This window comes from Anastrepha obliqua, chromosome 2 (assembly GCF_027943255.1).
Source record: "Anastrepha obliqua isolate idAnaObli1 chromosome 2, idAnaObli1_1.0, whole genome shotgun sequence".
NCBI classification, from domain to species: domain Eukaryota; kingdom Metazoa; phylum Arthropoda; class Insecta; order Diptera; family Tephritidae; genus Anastrepha; species Anastrepha obliqua.
This window is the reverse complement of record NC_072893.1, coordinates 55792359-55806283: the sequence shown is the minus strand read 5'-3', so window position 1 is coordinate 55806283 and position 13925 is coordinate 55792359. Positions and strand designations below refer to the sequence as shown.

Here is a 13925-nt window from a genome sequence, read left to right as displayed (position 1 = left end):
ACCCGAAATGTCCATGAAACGCAGCTAAAAGTTTCAGAAATATAAAAAACGGTTAATACATTTTTTTTAACTTTTTAAAATTATTACATCATTCCAAAACTTAATTAAAACATTTTTTTAAGAAAATTTAAATTACAATTTAAGAAAAAATTCGCGTAATTAATTTTTTTTAACAATTTTTGCAAAGAAGTTTTTCTATATTTTCTATAAAAAAATTAAAGACCCAAACGTCCATGCAACATAATTGAAGCGATGTTTTAATGAAACAAATTTAAATAAAAAAATTCCTACTCGTAATGAAAAAAACCTGTAATGTCCATAATAATTTTTCCTAAATAATTTCAGAAATTAAAATATGTTTTTCTAAATAGTTTCAGAAATTAAAATAATTTCTTTCAAAAAAAATTTAGAAATTAAAATATTTTTTTCTAAATAGTTTCAGAAATTAAAATAATTTTTTCCACATAATTTCAGAAATTAAAATAATTTTTTCTAAATAATTGGAGAAATGAAAATAATTTTTTCCTAATAATTTAGGAATTTAAAAGAATTTTTCTAAATAATTTCAAAGTTAAAAGAATTTTTTCTAAATAATTTCAGAAATGAAAATAATTTTTTGTAAATATCTAATTTGACAAAATTAAAAAAAAAAATTAACAATAAATAATTTCAGAAATTAAAATAATTTTTTTTAAATAATTTGAGAAATTGAAATAATTTTTTTTTTAATAATTTCAGAAATTGAAATAATTTTTTCTAAATAATTTGAGAAATGAAAATATTTAAAAAAAAAATCAGAAATTAAAATAATTTTTTCTACATAATTTCAGAAATTAAAATAATGTTTTCTAAATAATTTCAGAAATGAAAATCATTTTTTCTATTAAAAAAATTTAAAAAAAATCTAAATAGTTTCAGAAATTAAAATATTTTTTTTTAAATAATTTTATAATTATTGCAGCATTCCAAAACTTAATCAATTTATGGGTTTCATGGAACGCATTTATATTAAAAATAAAAGGAAATTAAAGAAAATATTTTTTTTAAATATTCATTGCAACGTTCCAAACCCCAAACTAAAAGTCTAATTCCATAAAACACATTTAAATCTTTCAAAAGAAAATGCAGGTATTTAATTTGGTTTAAAAACACATTTTTTCCTATTTTATAAGAAAAAAATTAAAGACCCACAATGCTCACGAAACTCACTTAGGATTTACAGAAAAAAAAATAACGGTAAATAATTTGCTTTAAACTTTTTTCTAATTTATTGTAACATTCCAGAACTCAACTAAAGCAGCTTTTTTCCATGAAACACATTTATAGTAAACAGTCATGTTACTTATTTCATTTAAATTTTTTTTTTTATTAATTGCAAGATTCCAAAACTCAACCAAAAAACTTTGCATTTAAAAATTTTAAATTTCAAACATTCTTTGAATTTCTTACAACATTCCAAAGCTCAAACTAAAAGACTATTTCCATAAAACACATTTAAATGTTTCAAACGAAAATTCGGGTAAATAATTTGTTTTAATAAATTTTGCAAAGTTTTTTTCATATTTTCTAAAAAACAATTAAGAACTCGAAATATTCACAAAACACACTTAGAATGTACAGAAATAAAAGTAACGACAAATAAATTGTTTATAAGCTCTTCGTGAATTTATTACCTCATTCCAAAACTCAACTAAAAAACTTTTCAATTACAAATTTTCTTTGGAATTATTACAACATTCCAAATCTCAAACTAAAGCGACTTTCTCCCATGAAACACATTTAAATTTTTTAAACAAATAATTAATAGTTAATTTTCTACAGTAATTTTAGAGAAACTATTGCGACATTCCAAAAGCCTACTAACAGACGTTTTTTTTCATAATTTTTCACTTCAAATTTTCAGAACTAAAATATCAGCAATAAAGTTGTTTTAAATATTTCCGACATTATTGGAATACTTCAAATCTCCAACAAAAAAAAATTCATTATTACAAGTAAATGTTTTTTTATTAAATATAATATTTCTGAAATTGTTGCAATATTCCAAAAATCAGCAAAAGTATGTGTTTTCAGCATAAAAAAGGCAAAAAATAAATTTAAAAACGCAGTGTTAAAAAATCTGTATTTGAAGACATTTTAAAATTTTCGAAAATATGTAATTTTTTATTTAAAAACTATTTTACATTTAACCAGCACTTTTTGTTGACAGCCAACGGCCTCTGAATTAAAAATGCAAAATAAAATAAATAAAAAAAAATAAATCCAAAAATAGACAAATTTCAATTAAATAACTAAAAAAGAGGAACCAACCTTTAACTTTATATTTTTCTATTTTCCTCATTTGCAATACTAAGTTTTCTGTTTTCCTGTTAAAGCAAAGCTTTTCTTTAGTTTTTAATTCGATAAAATGAAATATAAAAAATATGAAATATGTTTTTTAAAAAGAAATATTGAAATTGTATTACAAATCTGTGCTTCCTTTCATTTAAGAATGTTAGCATAATTTAATACTAGTAAAGAGAAATAAATATTAAATAAAAAAGGACAATTTGTTGAAATAATAAAAATGTGTTTTTTTTCCTTTTTTGTACTTGATATAAAACGAATTACTCGCACAACGGCTTCGCTTTCTCAAGTCAGTCGGTCAATGCAAATGCAGTAAATTTCTAACACAGTTTGGGATACACTCTGGTAGACACCAAAATTCTGCTTTCCCGCAATTCTGACAAGCGCGCAGAAAGATGCCGCAAGCAACTTTTTCTCATGCAGTTTGACCGTTACTGCAGCACCAACAATGTGCCGAAACTTGGATCATCATTTTGGGTGACGATGTACGGACTCTACACTGGACTCTATACATCTGAAATTAGCAAAGTGCCATGGAAATAATTAACCTGCAACTGAAACTGAACCTTAAAATATTAGAGGGAAAATAGCAAGGACGTAAACTTCACGAAAATAATAAGCAAAAACTGACCCGTTTGTAAAGGGACAAGTTAGGGGTCGTCCCCAAGGCAGTCACCGGCTCATTCCGCATTTACGGATGGTGCTATTTAGCCAACTACCCAACCTGTGTGGTGTACAGTCAGAGGCGGTTGCAGCTAGAAAACAAAATGTCTCAGGTACCTTGCTCAACCGCCAGGTGACGCTCCAAGTCAGCTGATTTGAGTTCTGCTAGTTTTTTGTTAGGTTGTCACGCCTTTGATTAACACTCCAACCGGAATTTCACCGCCATTGCTTGATATTTGCAAAAGTTACGCCGTCTTGAGTAAATCTGCCTATGTATGTACAGAGGTGCTTTCGATTTTTTATAGTTTAAAAAATGGATTTGAATTGGCAACCGCGAGTTTGTACTAATTTTCCGTTAAAAATAGATTCACTGGTGCGAAAACCTTAACAGTTTTGGGAAACTGTTTCGGTAATGATACTCTATAGAAAAGGGGCGTTAACGAGAGGCATGAACGCTGCAGCCATGCCATTTTGTTCTGTTCGATCGAGTCCAAAAACCACTACGGGGAACCACTTCAGCGCTTCAACCGCCGATAGAAGTAATGGAAAGATCGAAGAGGACTCTCATGGTTATAGAGTTCCGGAAATGTTTCGAGAGTTGGATCAAACGTTGGCATAAGTGCTTTGCAGTTTTTACGAATACCATATTCCGATAGAGTGAGGGTGAACCATGGGCATTTTTTCGGGCATAGAGACAATCAAAAAACCTTGTTCCAGGCAACCCAAAACACTCGTTTCCTTTATGGTCCAACACTGCTTCAACAAAAAGTATGCGGTTTCCACCCCGAACATGCAATTGAGCCATACCTTCTTGAAGACGGCAATGGAACACAGTACCCATATCACTGGCAAACGATATGGAATCATATTGAACGGGCTCCTTATACCAAAATGCGATGAGTTAGAGTTGATGATTATGTGGCACCAGCAAAAAGGTGCCAACGTCCACATTTCGCGAGACACCACTTTGAAGAACAGTTTTCAAAGTTTGTGTTTGAATTATAATTTTTATTTTATTCACGAAGTATATAATCAGCAATTTTTTTAGAAGGAAATCCTAACTAACTACGGTACGGACTCACTCAGTCACTTCCAAAACCAAATTCCAAGCACGCCGTCGTTTGTCCAAATTGTATCAGGCGCCCAGAAAATGTTCAGCTAGCAACAGCGAAAGGTAAGTTTGGGTGGCACTGTATTCACCGGTTAGCGGTTAATAAACAGGGTGGCGCAGTTTCAGCGGCACTACTGAGATTTAAAATTTAAAAGTTCTGCACAATTTAAGCGGCACTTTGGGCAGCCAATTGTTGATTATCAGTTTCCATAACACTGTAGTGGCTAGACAATGCTGCCACCTGGCCTTAATTTATAAAAATCCAATTTAAGCTTTAATTCAATGAAGCAGTACTCAAACCAAAGTTCTAAACCATATTTAAAGAAGATAATCTTTAATACAAAGACAAAATTTCTTACTATGCAAAATTACAATAAATTAAATGTTTTTCGAAATACTTGGGCCCTGGCGAATATGCGGGAGACAATTCATTTTATCCTCTCTTTTATTGCGAAACTACCACTTTTCTTAATGCAAACTTTCTTCGTAACTAAATTTCAGATTCTCGCTCTCTCTCTATCTCTCTCTTCTGCCTCTAAATAAATTAGTTTACAGGTTGGTTAGTTTCGTGGTGAGTATTTAACATATATTTTGTTTCATACATAGATAAAATGGACTAAAGACATGATGAAATAAAAAATTATCGTATTTCATCATAAGATCTACAGTCTCATTGAATCACCCTGTACAAAAACAAATTACCGCAGGATAAGCCTTCTTAACATCGCATACAAGGTCCTGTCGAGCGCATTATGTGAGAGAATGAAGCCCATCGTCAATAAACTGATTGGGCCCTATCAGTGCGGCTTCAGACCTGTTAAGTCCACCATACACCAAATCTTCACAATACGCCAAACCATGGACAAAATCCACGAAAAGCAATTCGACACACACCACCTCTTCGTCTATTTCAAAGCAGCCTTTGATAGCATCGATGGAAATCACTTCTATGCCGCTATGTCTGGCTTTGGTATCCCCGCAAAACTAATAAGGCTGTGTAAGATGGCATTGCGCGCTACCACAAGCGCCGTCAGAATTGGAAGTAACCTCTCCGAGCCGTTCGATACCAAGCGAGGTTTCAGACAAGGCGATTTTCTAACTTGTGACTTCTTCAACCTCTTCCGCGCTGCCGATCTGAATCGCACTGGTACTATCTTTCATAAGAGTATGCCACATGCCGACAACATCGACATTATCGGCAAAACCAACCGCGCTGTATGCTCGGCATACTCCAGTTTAAAGAGAGAGGCGAGCAATATGGGTCTTGCGGTGAATGAGGGTAAAACAAAGTACCTGCTGTCAACACACGGGGATTGTTCACATCTTGGAGAATGTGTCAGTGTTGACAAACAACAATTCGAAGTTGTGAAGCACTTTGTCTACCTTGGGACCAGCATTAACAACAGAAATGACGTCAAACTGAAGATCAAACGGAGAATAACTCTTGCCAACAGGTGTTACTTTAGGCTCAGCAGGCAACTGAGAAGTAGAGCTCTCTCTCGAAGGACTAAACTGGCAATCTACAAAACGCTCATCATTCCCATCCTAATATATGCCGCAGAAGCGGATGAAAAAGTTGTGGGAGCCTTCGAGAGAGAAGTTTTACGTAAGATCTTTGGCCCCTTCCGCGTTAGTGAGGAGTACCCCGTACGGTGGAACAGCGAGTTGTATGAACTATAAAGGGACATGGACATAGTTAAGGGTGTAGAAATACAGCGGCTACGCTGGCTTGGCCATGTCACCCGTATTAAAGAAGGCGAATTTACGACACGGTGCCCCAAAAGAAGGTTGTTTGTGCATCCATCAGTTTAACGTTTAGCTGGAAACACAAAAGGACCTTCAAGGAGCTCATTCACAATAGTCGCTGACTTTTGAAATGCAGCACTCAAGGCGTATCTAATAGAAGGTGGTGTCATTAGAGTAGTTGATTTGCTCTTCTTCCATTCGCTTTTAATTTAGAAATGCCAGTAAAACAGAATGACGGAGAATTGTTGTTGTGAATGCCCGACAAACTAATTGTATCTGGTTGTCATTCAAACCATTCTGCTATTCACTTTCCCTTGACAGTTCTAATTAAAAACAAAAGTTGTTGTTGCTCAAATGCCACCACCTCGAATTGATTCGCCTTGGAAACACTAAGAGGACCGTGTATGTGCTTTAACTCAAACCGATAATATCACCTCAGGTACGATACTTTGAGGTGCTGCTTTCCATGTAATTTACTAAATTTTCCACTGTTCCTTTGCACGTCGTATACAAAAGACCAAAGCCGCCGTAGTAAAGCAGTGCTCGAAATTTGGACAACCAGTGTCCAGAAGAAGGAACATTTGGCAGTGCTAAGCCAGGTGACTGAACGTGTAACTTTCCAAATTAATCTGCTTGCTAGGAATCGCAGTCAGACTGTACAGGTTTCCTTTTCAAAATTAATTGTCGAGAAATTGGAAAAAATTCTTCAAACTTCTTTTCAAGTGTTCGCATAGGAAAATAAAAACTTTTGTCACCAAAATAACATAAAACAAATTTCGTCCCCATTAGTCTCTTCTTTGCACCAAGCATTAGCAGGTGGGCAATAGATGAAGCAACTGGTTTAAATAAGCATATCTTAGCAGCGCTGGAATAGAGCTGCCTAAAATTAAATTTTTTATTTAAAATAGTGAGTTAAGCTAATTTTAGGCCAGTCGTACTCGCTAGCAGCGAATCTTGTTCGATAACTTTGTTGGTGCTTTCACATTCAAATTTGTCGTCAAGTGAGCCGAGCAGAGAGATAGCGAACAGAGAAGTAACGAATGGAAGAGGCCTCATACCTCGCTGCGCTTTCACAGCGGAAAAAAGTGAGCTACAATTAATGGTGCTCACTCTCATCAACGAAAACATACGCCCGTATCAACTGACACGGTGAAACAACGATCTACGATACTACGAAACGGAACATTGGTGAGAATTCATTTACATAGGTTTCATCGTGTCAGCTGCTACGCGCGTACGTTTACGTTGATGAGTGTGAGTACCATAAGCGGAGTCGACTGTAACAATCAAAACATATAGTAGAATGGCAGTTTGAGTCACACTGGGTCAGCGCTGCAGCAACTCCTTTAATATGATAGTTGAGACATGCTTGAGTGTTGCTTGCTTTTAGGCAGCGGTTATACAAAGTGGCCGGAGTTACAGCCGCTTACTTTCGATATTTCCGGGAGTAAAAGTATAAGCAACCTTCACCATTATTTTTTAAAGGAATTGTTGGATATCTAAAGAGTTAATTTAATTATAAGTATGCACATAATTCTAAATAAGGTTAACAACTTAAAAGTAAGCCTGCAACTTAACTTAAAAGTCTACTTACATATAAAAATAAAAATGTGCTACAGCGGAATAGAAATGTGCATCCGAATGCAAACGATCTGCGTATAAAAATTTCTGCTTCACACCTACATAAAATTGTTTATACTTTTTTTCGCAATTTTCAAAACATATGAGAATATATTTTTTATTTATAAATATTTTCATTTTAAAATATCAACCTTTCAAAGTCCAGTCGGTTTTAATCTACTTTTTCTACATACATATTTTTTTGTTTTTTAAGATTTTCACTAGAGACTCGCTTGCAATTGGCAGTTCGTTAAACTTATATTATTAACAAAATTTTTGGTTGAGTTCCAATAAAACTCTCCTGCACTCACATGCCATCTATTTCTATTTCTCTTGCTCATGCTCTCATTTGCGCAAGCTTTTTGGATACCACCCAGCCCCATACATATTTGCTAAGCATTCTATGCAGCTAACTGAGAGAGCATACTCGTACATTTGAGGAGCGAACATGTGATTGAACACTCTTGGGAACGCCATAGACTTGAATGACCACATTCTCGCCAGTCTGGCTGGAGCAATCGTAGTGCGTGGTGGGTACTTAAGTGGCATTGCTTTTTTTGCCATTTCATATTTACCTATACCTGGTGAAAATCTTACAGCTATTTAGCAACACATAATTGTGTTTAGAAAAAAGTGAGTGTCGTCGAAATTCTAAAGCAATTTTCTAAATGCATGTAAATGGAAAAATTAAACAATCAATAAAAAGTGAAAAAATAGCAAAAGTAAAACGAGTAAATATAAGCAATAGCAAATATTTATGTAAAGAACAAAAGAAAACTGCAAACTGAAAAGAAAAATAACAAATAACAATACCTGCAAGTCATGAAGAATAATGAAATGAAACTAAGTGCATTTTTTGTTTTGTGTAATTGCTAGCCGACGGCTCAAAATGAAAATAAAACAAAAACTTTCGCATCAAGCTGCATTTGACCCACTTTTAGGCAACACTAATTTGCAACAGTGCCAGCATTTGATGGTCGCATGGCGCAGGTGGGGTGTCCATCTGCGAGGTGTGCAAGTGCATAGAAACGCACATTGGCATTGAGATGGCGGCCATATGTACTTCTTTTTTCATATTGGCGAACGTCGCAAAGCCGGCATTGACATTTCTATGTGTGCTCATTAGAGTGTTTCGCTAAATACTTGCACACACAAACGTAGTTCATTTTTCTTTTTGGTTTTCTTTGCGCATAAGTCTGGCCAATTCATTTTTCGTTGAAAAGTTAAATAATAATTAAAGTTTAATTATAACTTTCAACTGCGATATAACTTTTTTTATTTGTTTTTGAGAAGCTCAAAAAGGTAAATAGTATATTCACGATGAGTGCATACACACGCATATCCATATTTGTATACACATAAACACATATTCATGCACACGTGCATAAACTCGTATTTATTCTTCTTCTTATACTTCAATATTTTCCTCCCCTTGTGGTTGATAAATATTTGGCGTATTTCGGCAAGCGTTGCGCAACTCATTCACAATTGTTTATGAAACCGCGAGAAACGAATGTCAAGAAGCATTGATAAGCTAAAGACCTCATCACTTGTGAACATTAGCCAGCAGTCAACGAATTGAGGCGAGAGACTCAAGAAAGTGCGTTTGTGTAGATCAATTAACCACATGTTCATACATACATACATACATATGCACAATAGGGTGCCTCACTAACCACATAAAAAATTTTATTTATTTATTTATATTAATTCCAATTAAAATTATAATTAATTAAGCACTAGCTGCCAGGGCTATCGGCTACATAAAAAATTGGTACTGTTTTTCACTCGGGATTATAAAATTCAATATATTTTAAGACCTCCACTAAAGTATTTTGGAACATTATTAAGTTTTATGTGAGCTGAGATAATAAAACAGTTTAAGTTTAACCTTTAGAGTGCGGAGTGGGTCGCTAAAGATTAGTTTTTCTTTAATAACTTCGTAAATAATTTCTTTTTCTCTTTTTCCCTTTAGGTAGTCGCGTTTTATTTTGAATCCTGTATAAAAACTTATTAGTGGCATTCTATTATTAATTAATTTATAATTATAAGGTAAGTTTTCCATTTAGGGAACCCAAGTTACCCCACTCCGCCTTTATAAAGGGTGGTTAAGTTTCAAGGGCCGGTGTTGATTTTGAATAAAATACAATTTTTTTAGGAAATTATTGTCATTTCTCTTTATTATGATAATACTGGTATGGTTCAATTACGTGTGGAACAAAATATTGTCCAAATGGCTGCCATGGCGCACCTCCAAAGACCACCAAATGCAAATAATTCCTTATCTAAAGGGTGGTTAAGTTTCAAGGGCCGGTGTTGATTTTGAATAAAATACAATTTTTTTAAGAAATTATTGTCAATTCTCTTTATTATGATAATACTGGTATGGCTCAATTACGTATGGAACAAAACATTGGCCAAATGGCCGTCGCGGCCTCGGCGGCACACTTCCATCCGATGGTCCAAATTTTCGATGACGCTGAGGCATAATTGAGGTTCTATGCCGTTAATGTGCCGAGTTATCCCATCCTTTAGCTCTTGAATTATTGCTGGCTTATCGACGTACACCCTTTCTTTCAAATAATCTCAAAGAAAGTAGTCCAACGGTGTCGTTGACGTTTAGGTGTCGTTGACATCGGCCCTTGAAATTTAACCACCCATTATTATAAAATAGACTCGATACTCTAAGGGTTAAAAGGACTGTGTAAAAATGTTAAAAAATTGTTTCAAGGCAATCAAAATAATGAGATTTTTAAAATTTCCGGGAAGATAGGTTTAAAGACAACTTGAATAACTCGGTCAAATCTTAACCAATAGAGAATTGTCTCTCATTTTCTCGCCGTTTTCATTTTTAATTATATATAGGCATAATATATAATTGGCGCGTACACCCTTTTTAGGTGTTTGGCCGATCTTCTACTCCTATTTGTGATGTGCGTCAAATGGAGGGGCCTACAGTTTCAAGCCGACTCCGAACGGCAAATATTTTTTATGAAGAGCTTTATTCATGGCAGAAATTCACTCGGAGGTTTGCCAATGCCTGCCGAGGGGTGACCGCCATTAGAAAAAACTTTTTCTTCATTTTGGTTTTTCACCGAGATTCGAACCTGCGTTCTCTCTGAATTCCAATACGGCGGGTTTCATTACTTGCCATATTTTTGTAGGAAGATAGATTTAAGGAAAACTATAATAACTGGGACAAATCTGGATTGCTTCAAATATTCTAAGACATTATTGCAAAGGAGCATTGAGATATTCTAATGCATTAATGCCAATTTTTTTCGCAAACTGATATTTTTCGCTTTGTTGTGTTTTTCATTGGCGAAGGAAACGTCCTTCATATGGTTTGACAAGGAGCGGAAACAATGGTAATCGGTCAGTACAAGCCCGGATAATACGGCAGATGCTAAAGGACTTCAAATTCGAACTCTTCCAGTGCGGCTTTGACGACTTGTGCAGCATGGGACCTGGCGTGGTCGTGATGGAGTATGGTTAGACCATGTCGATCAGGTCTTTTCGGTCAAATAGCCTCATTTACGAGGTGTAGCTGAGCAATGTAGAACTCCTTGTTGACCGTGGCATTCTTTTCGAGCATTTCCCAGTGCACCATGCCCTCGATCCCGCCAAACACATATCTTGATCTTCTTTGGATGAAGGTCGGGCTTGACTGAAAGCTTTGACGTATCTCCTGGAGCCTCCCACTACTCTCTTTGCTCCATTTCTCATCTCCCTTAAGGATTCGGTTCAAAAAGCGCTTGTTATGGCCGCGTGTTGCTCGATGGCGGGCGAGATGCTGAGAGGCAATTTAAAAGCGACACTCTTTGTTTTTTGTCGTTGAGCACCCAGGTACCCAGGCTCCCAATTTTTCGATAAAACCCATTAACTGAAGGTGTTTCAGAATCGTTCTATGATCGCAGCTCATTTTTTCCGCCAATTCTCGACTGGTTTGGTGTCCATTCCCCTTCAAAAGTGATTTGAGACGTTCTTCATCGAATCCAGAAGACCTTCCGTTGCGAGACGTGTCATCTATGTATGTACATCAAATGCGCCATATTTGAACTTAGCAAACCATTTCCATACACGCCTCGATGAAAAGCAAAGAAGAGCAGGTGTCGAAAATGTTAATTTTTGCCTCCTACGTATTCCATTTCTAAGCCTCAAAACTAATAAAAAATGCTATAACTTAAAAGTACAAATAACATAGTTTTGTAGAGCAGAAAGAGTTCTATCGAATGAATACTTACCCGTTGCCAAACAGCAAACATTTCATCATTTCCCAACCCAATAATATCATTGATGTTTCATACAAAAATAAGTAAAAATATAAGTTAGTTGTTTCTGAAAATGAGAAAAATCGGTCAATCATCTATGATTGTGGCTATATTAAAATCGTAAGGAATTTATATTTTAGTAAAAACGTATATGTGGCACGGATGTACCTATATCAAATGAAACGAAAGTAAAGTTATGAAAATAATTATTATACAATGTGATTGTGACTATAACATTTCATTAAAAAAAGCAGGCACTGAGTACACGAATTTTGTGATTATTTTTCTTTCCTAATAAATTTGTTTGCAATATTCATACATACATGTGTATGTAAGTATGTATGTATTTGTATTGTATATTCAAGTGCTAATTTCTTAGCGACTCGAGGCGTGTGTGAGGTGATGGTTTTGCAGGTAGGGAAGTGAAATAGTTGAAGTAACAGTTTGGTACTCCCGAAGTAGCACTAAAGCACCAACAAGCAGATAGCTACAGCCAGACAGAGCTGTTGATGTAATGGAGAAAATTGATGTGATTTAGGTTGGAGTCTCGGACATTTATAGAGAAAATGCTCAATAGGCTCCTCTTATGAAAGGTCCCCAGAGCTTCTGTAATGGGTATTAAATGGAAAACCCAGGTTTTCTGGGTGTGTGCCAATCATTCAATGAGCGGTAAAGACAGCTAAGAATTTGGAAATTGAATAGCGTGAAGTCCCCAACACTTTCTGCATTTTGCGTCTATTGCACTGGGGTTTTCGAAATAGCACATAAAGAAATGGAGCTCCATTTGTTCTGCACTTTTCTTAGAAATAAGTTGTTCAATTTCCCCTCAGCAACAGTAAGTGGGATGCCGATGACCGCGTAGGAGACCTCTGAGACCAAATCAGTCGACCCCTTCCTGGCGAGCTCATCAACAATATCATTCCCTCTATGTTCATATGTCCTGGAACCCAGATCAGAGAAATGTTACCTGAACCCACAAGAGATTTGATCTCCTCTTTATTGGAGTTGACCAGTTTGGATGGACATGGTGCAAGTCGTCGTTAGAACCTTGCTTGAATATCGGAAAAAAATATTAATATCTCCCTCGCTCCCACGTTCTTAGGCTTTTTGCATGCCTGCGGGATCTCAATAACTTCTGCCTAAAAAACACTAGCAGTACTCGGCGGTTTTAACCCTTAGAGTACGGAGTGGAAGACTTTAAGTCCTCCAAGATTAGCTTTTCTTTAATAACTTTGTAAATAATTTTTTTCTCTCTTTTCCCCTATAGGAAGTCTGGTTTTATTTTAAATCCTGTATAAAAACGTATCGTTTTTTAATTTACTAGTAGTCTTTGTAATACTAATATGCCAATTTATAAACAAAACAAAACAATTTTTGTATGGAGGACTTTAGTGACCCCACTCCGTCCTTTATGTTATAAAATAGACTCCGTAGGAAACAGATAAATTGGCTGATTTAGAGAAAACTCCTGCTCTAACTGCCAATTCTATCTTTGAGCCATCTGTGGCAAGTTTTACATGCTCCGGTGTAGCCAATAGAAGCAATATTTTGCAACCTCCACAGTTTAGTGATATTGTAGCCCTTCCGAACAGCTTCCCACCAGACCAGGTACCCGTACGTGCAAATTGGCAGACCACTAAGTTGTACATCCAAAGCACGACCTGTGCCTTAAGGCACCATTTTTTGCCGAATATAGACTTGCAGAAGTTAAAAGCTCTGCTGGCCTTCTTTACCCGATTTTCAATGGGTAGCTTCCAATGGAGTTTGGAGTCAAGTATCTCTCAAAGACACCTAACTTCCGATGAAAGCGCGAGAACGTGTTCATATTTTCTGGTGATTATTTTGTTTAAATATTTTTAGCATATATACAATTTTTTTATTACCCATAGAAACAAAGGCGAAAGAAAGCGCAAAATGGAAAATCAAAAATTATTCTGTGTATGTACGCATGTATGTATCATACCTATGTATAAATTGCGTTATCTGTTATCGCTGCCTGACTTAAACAAATTATGGTAGCAAAACTCACTTATATGTATGATAAGTACATAAACACCTGGTTGATACGGCCAGCCCTCTGCCTACGAAATTTTAAAACGACGCCACTAGAATAATGTGCAAATAGTCCATATACAGACATACATACATATGTAACTTGGATTGCTAGG

The 13925-nt window shown here is 35.3% G+C and overlaps 1 protein-coding gene across 2 annotated transcripts in view; it reads left to right on the top strand.

The window, feature by feature from the left end:
* The first annotated feature begins 7926 nt into the window (after nt 1–7926).
* LOC129237461 (alanine aminotransferase 2) overlaps nt 7927–13925 on the top strand; it is a 66337-nt gene continuing 60338 nt past the window's right edge. The window contains exon 1 of one of the 2 annotated variants that reach the window (XM_054872237.1): nt 7927–8016. The gene's annotated coding sequence lies outside the window, so the exon portion shown is untranslated. Of the gene's footprint in view, nt 8120–13925 lie in introns of both variants that reach the window. The other variant, XM_054872236.1, reaches the window with a different exon arrangement.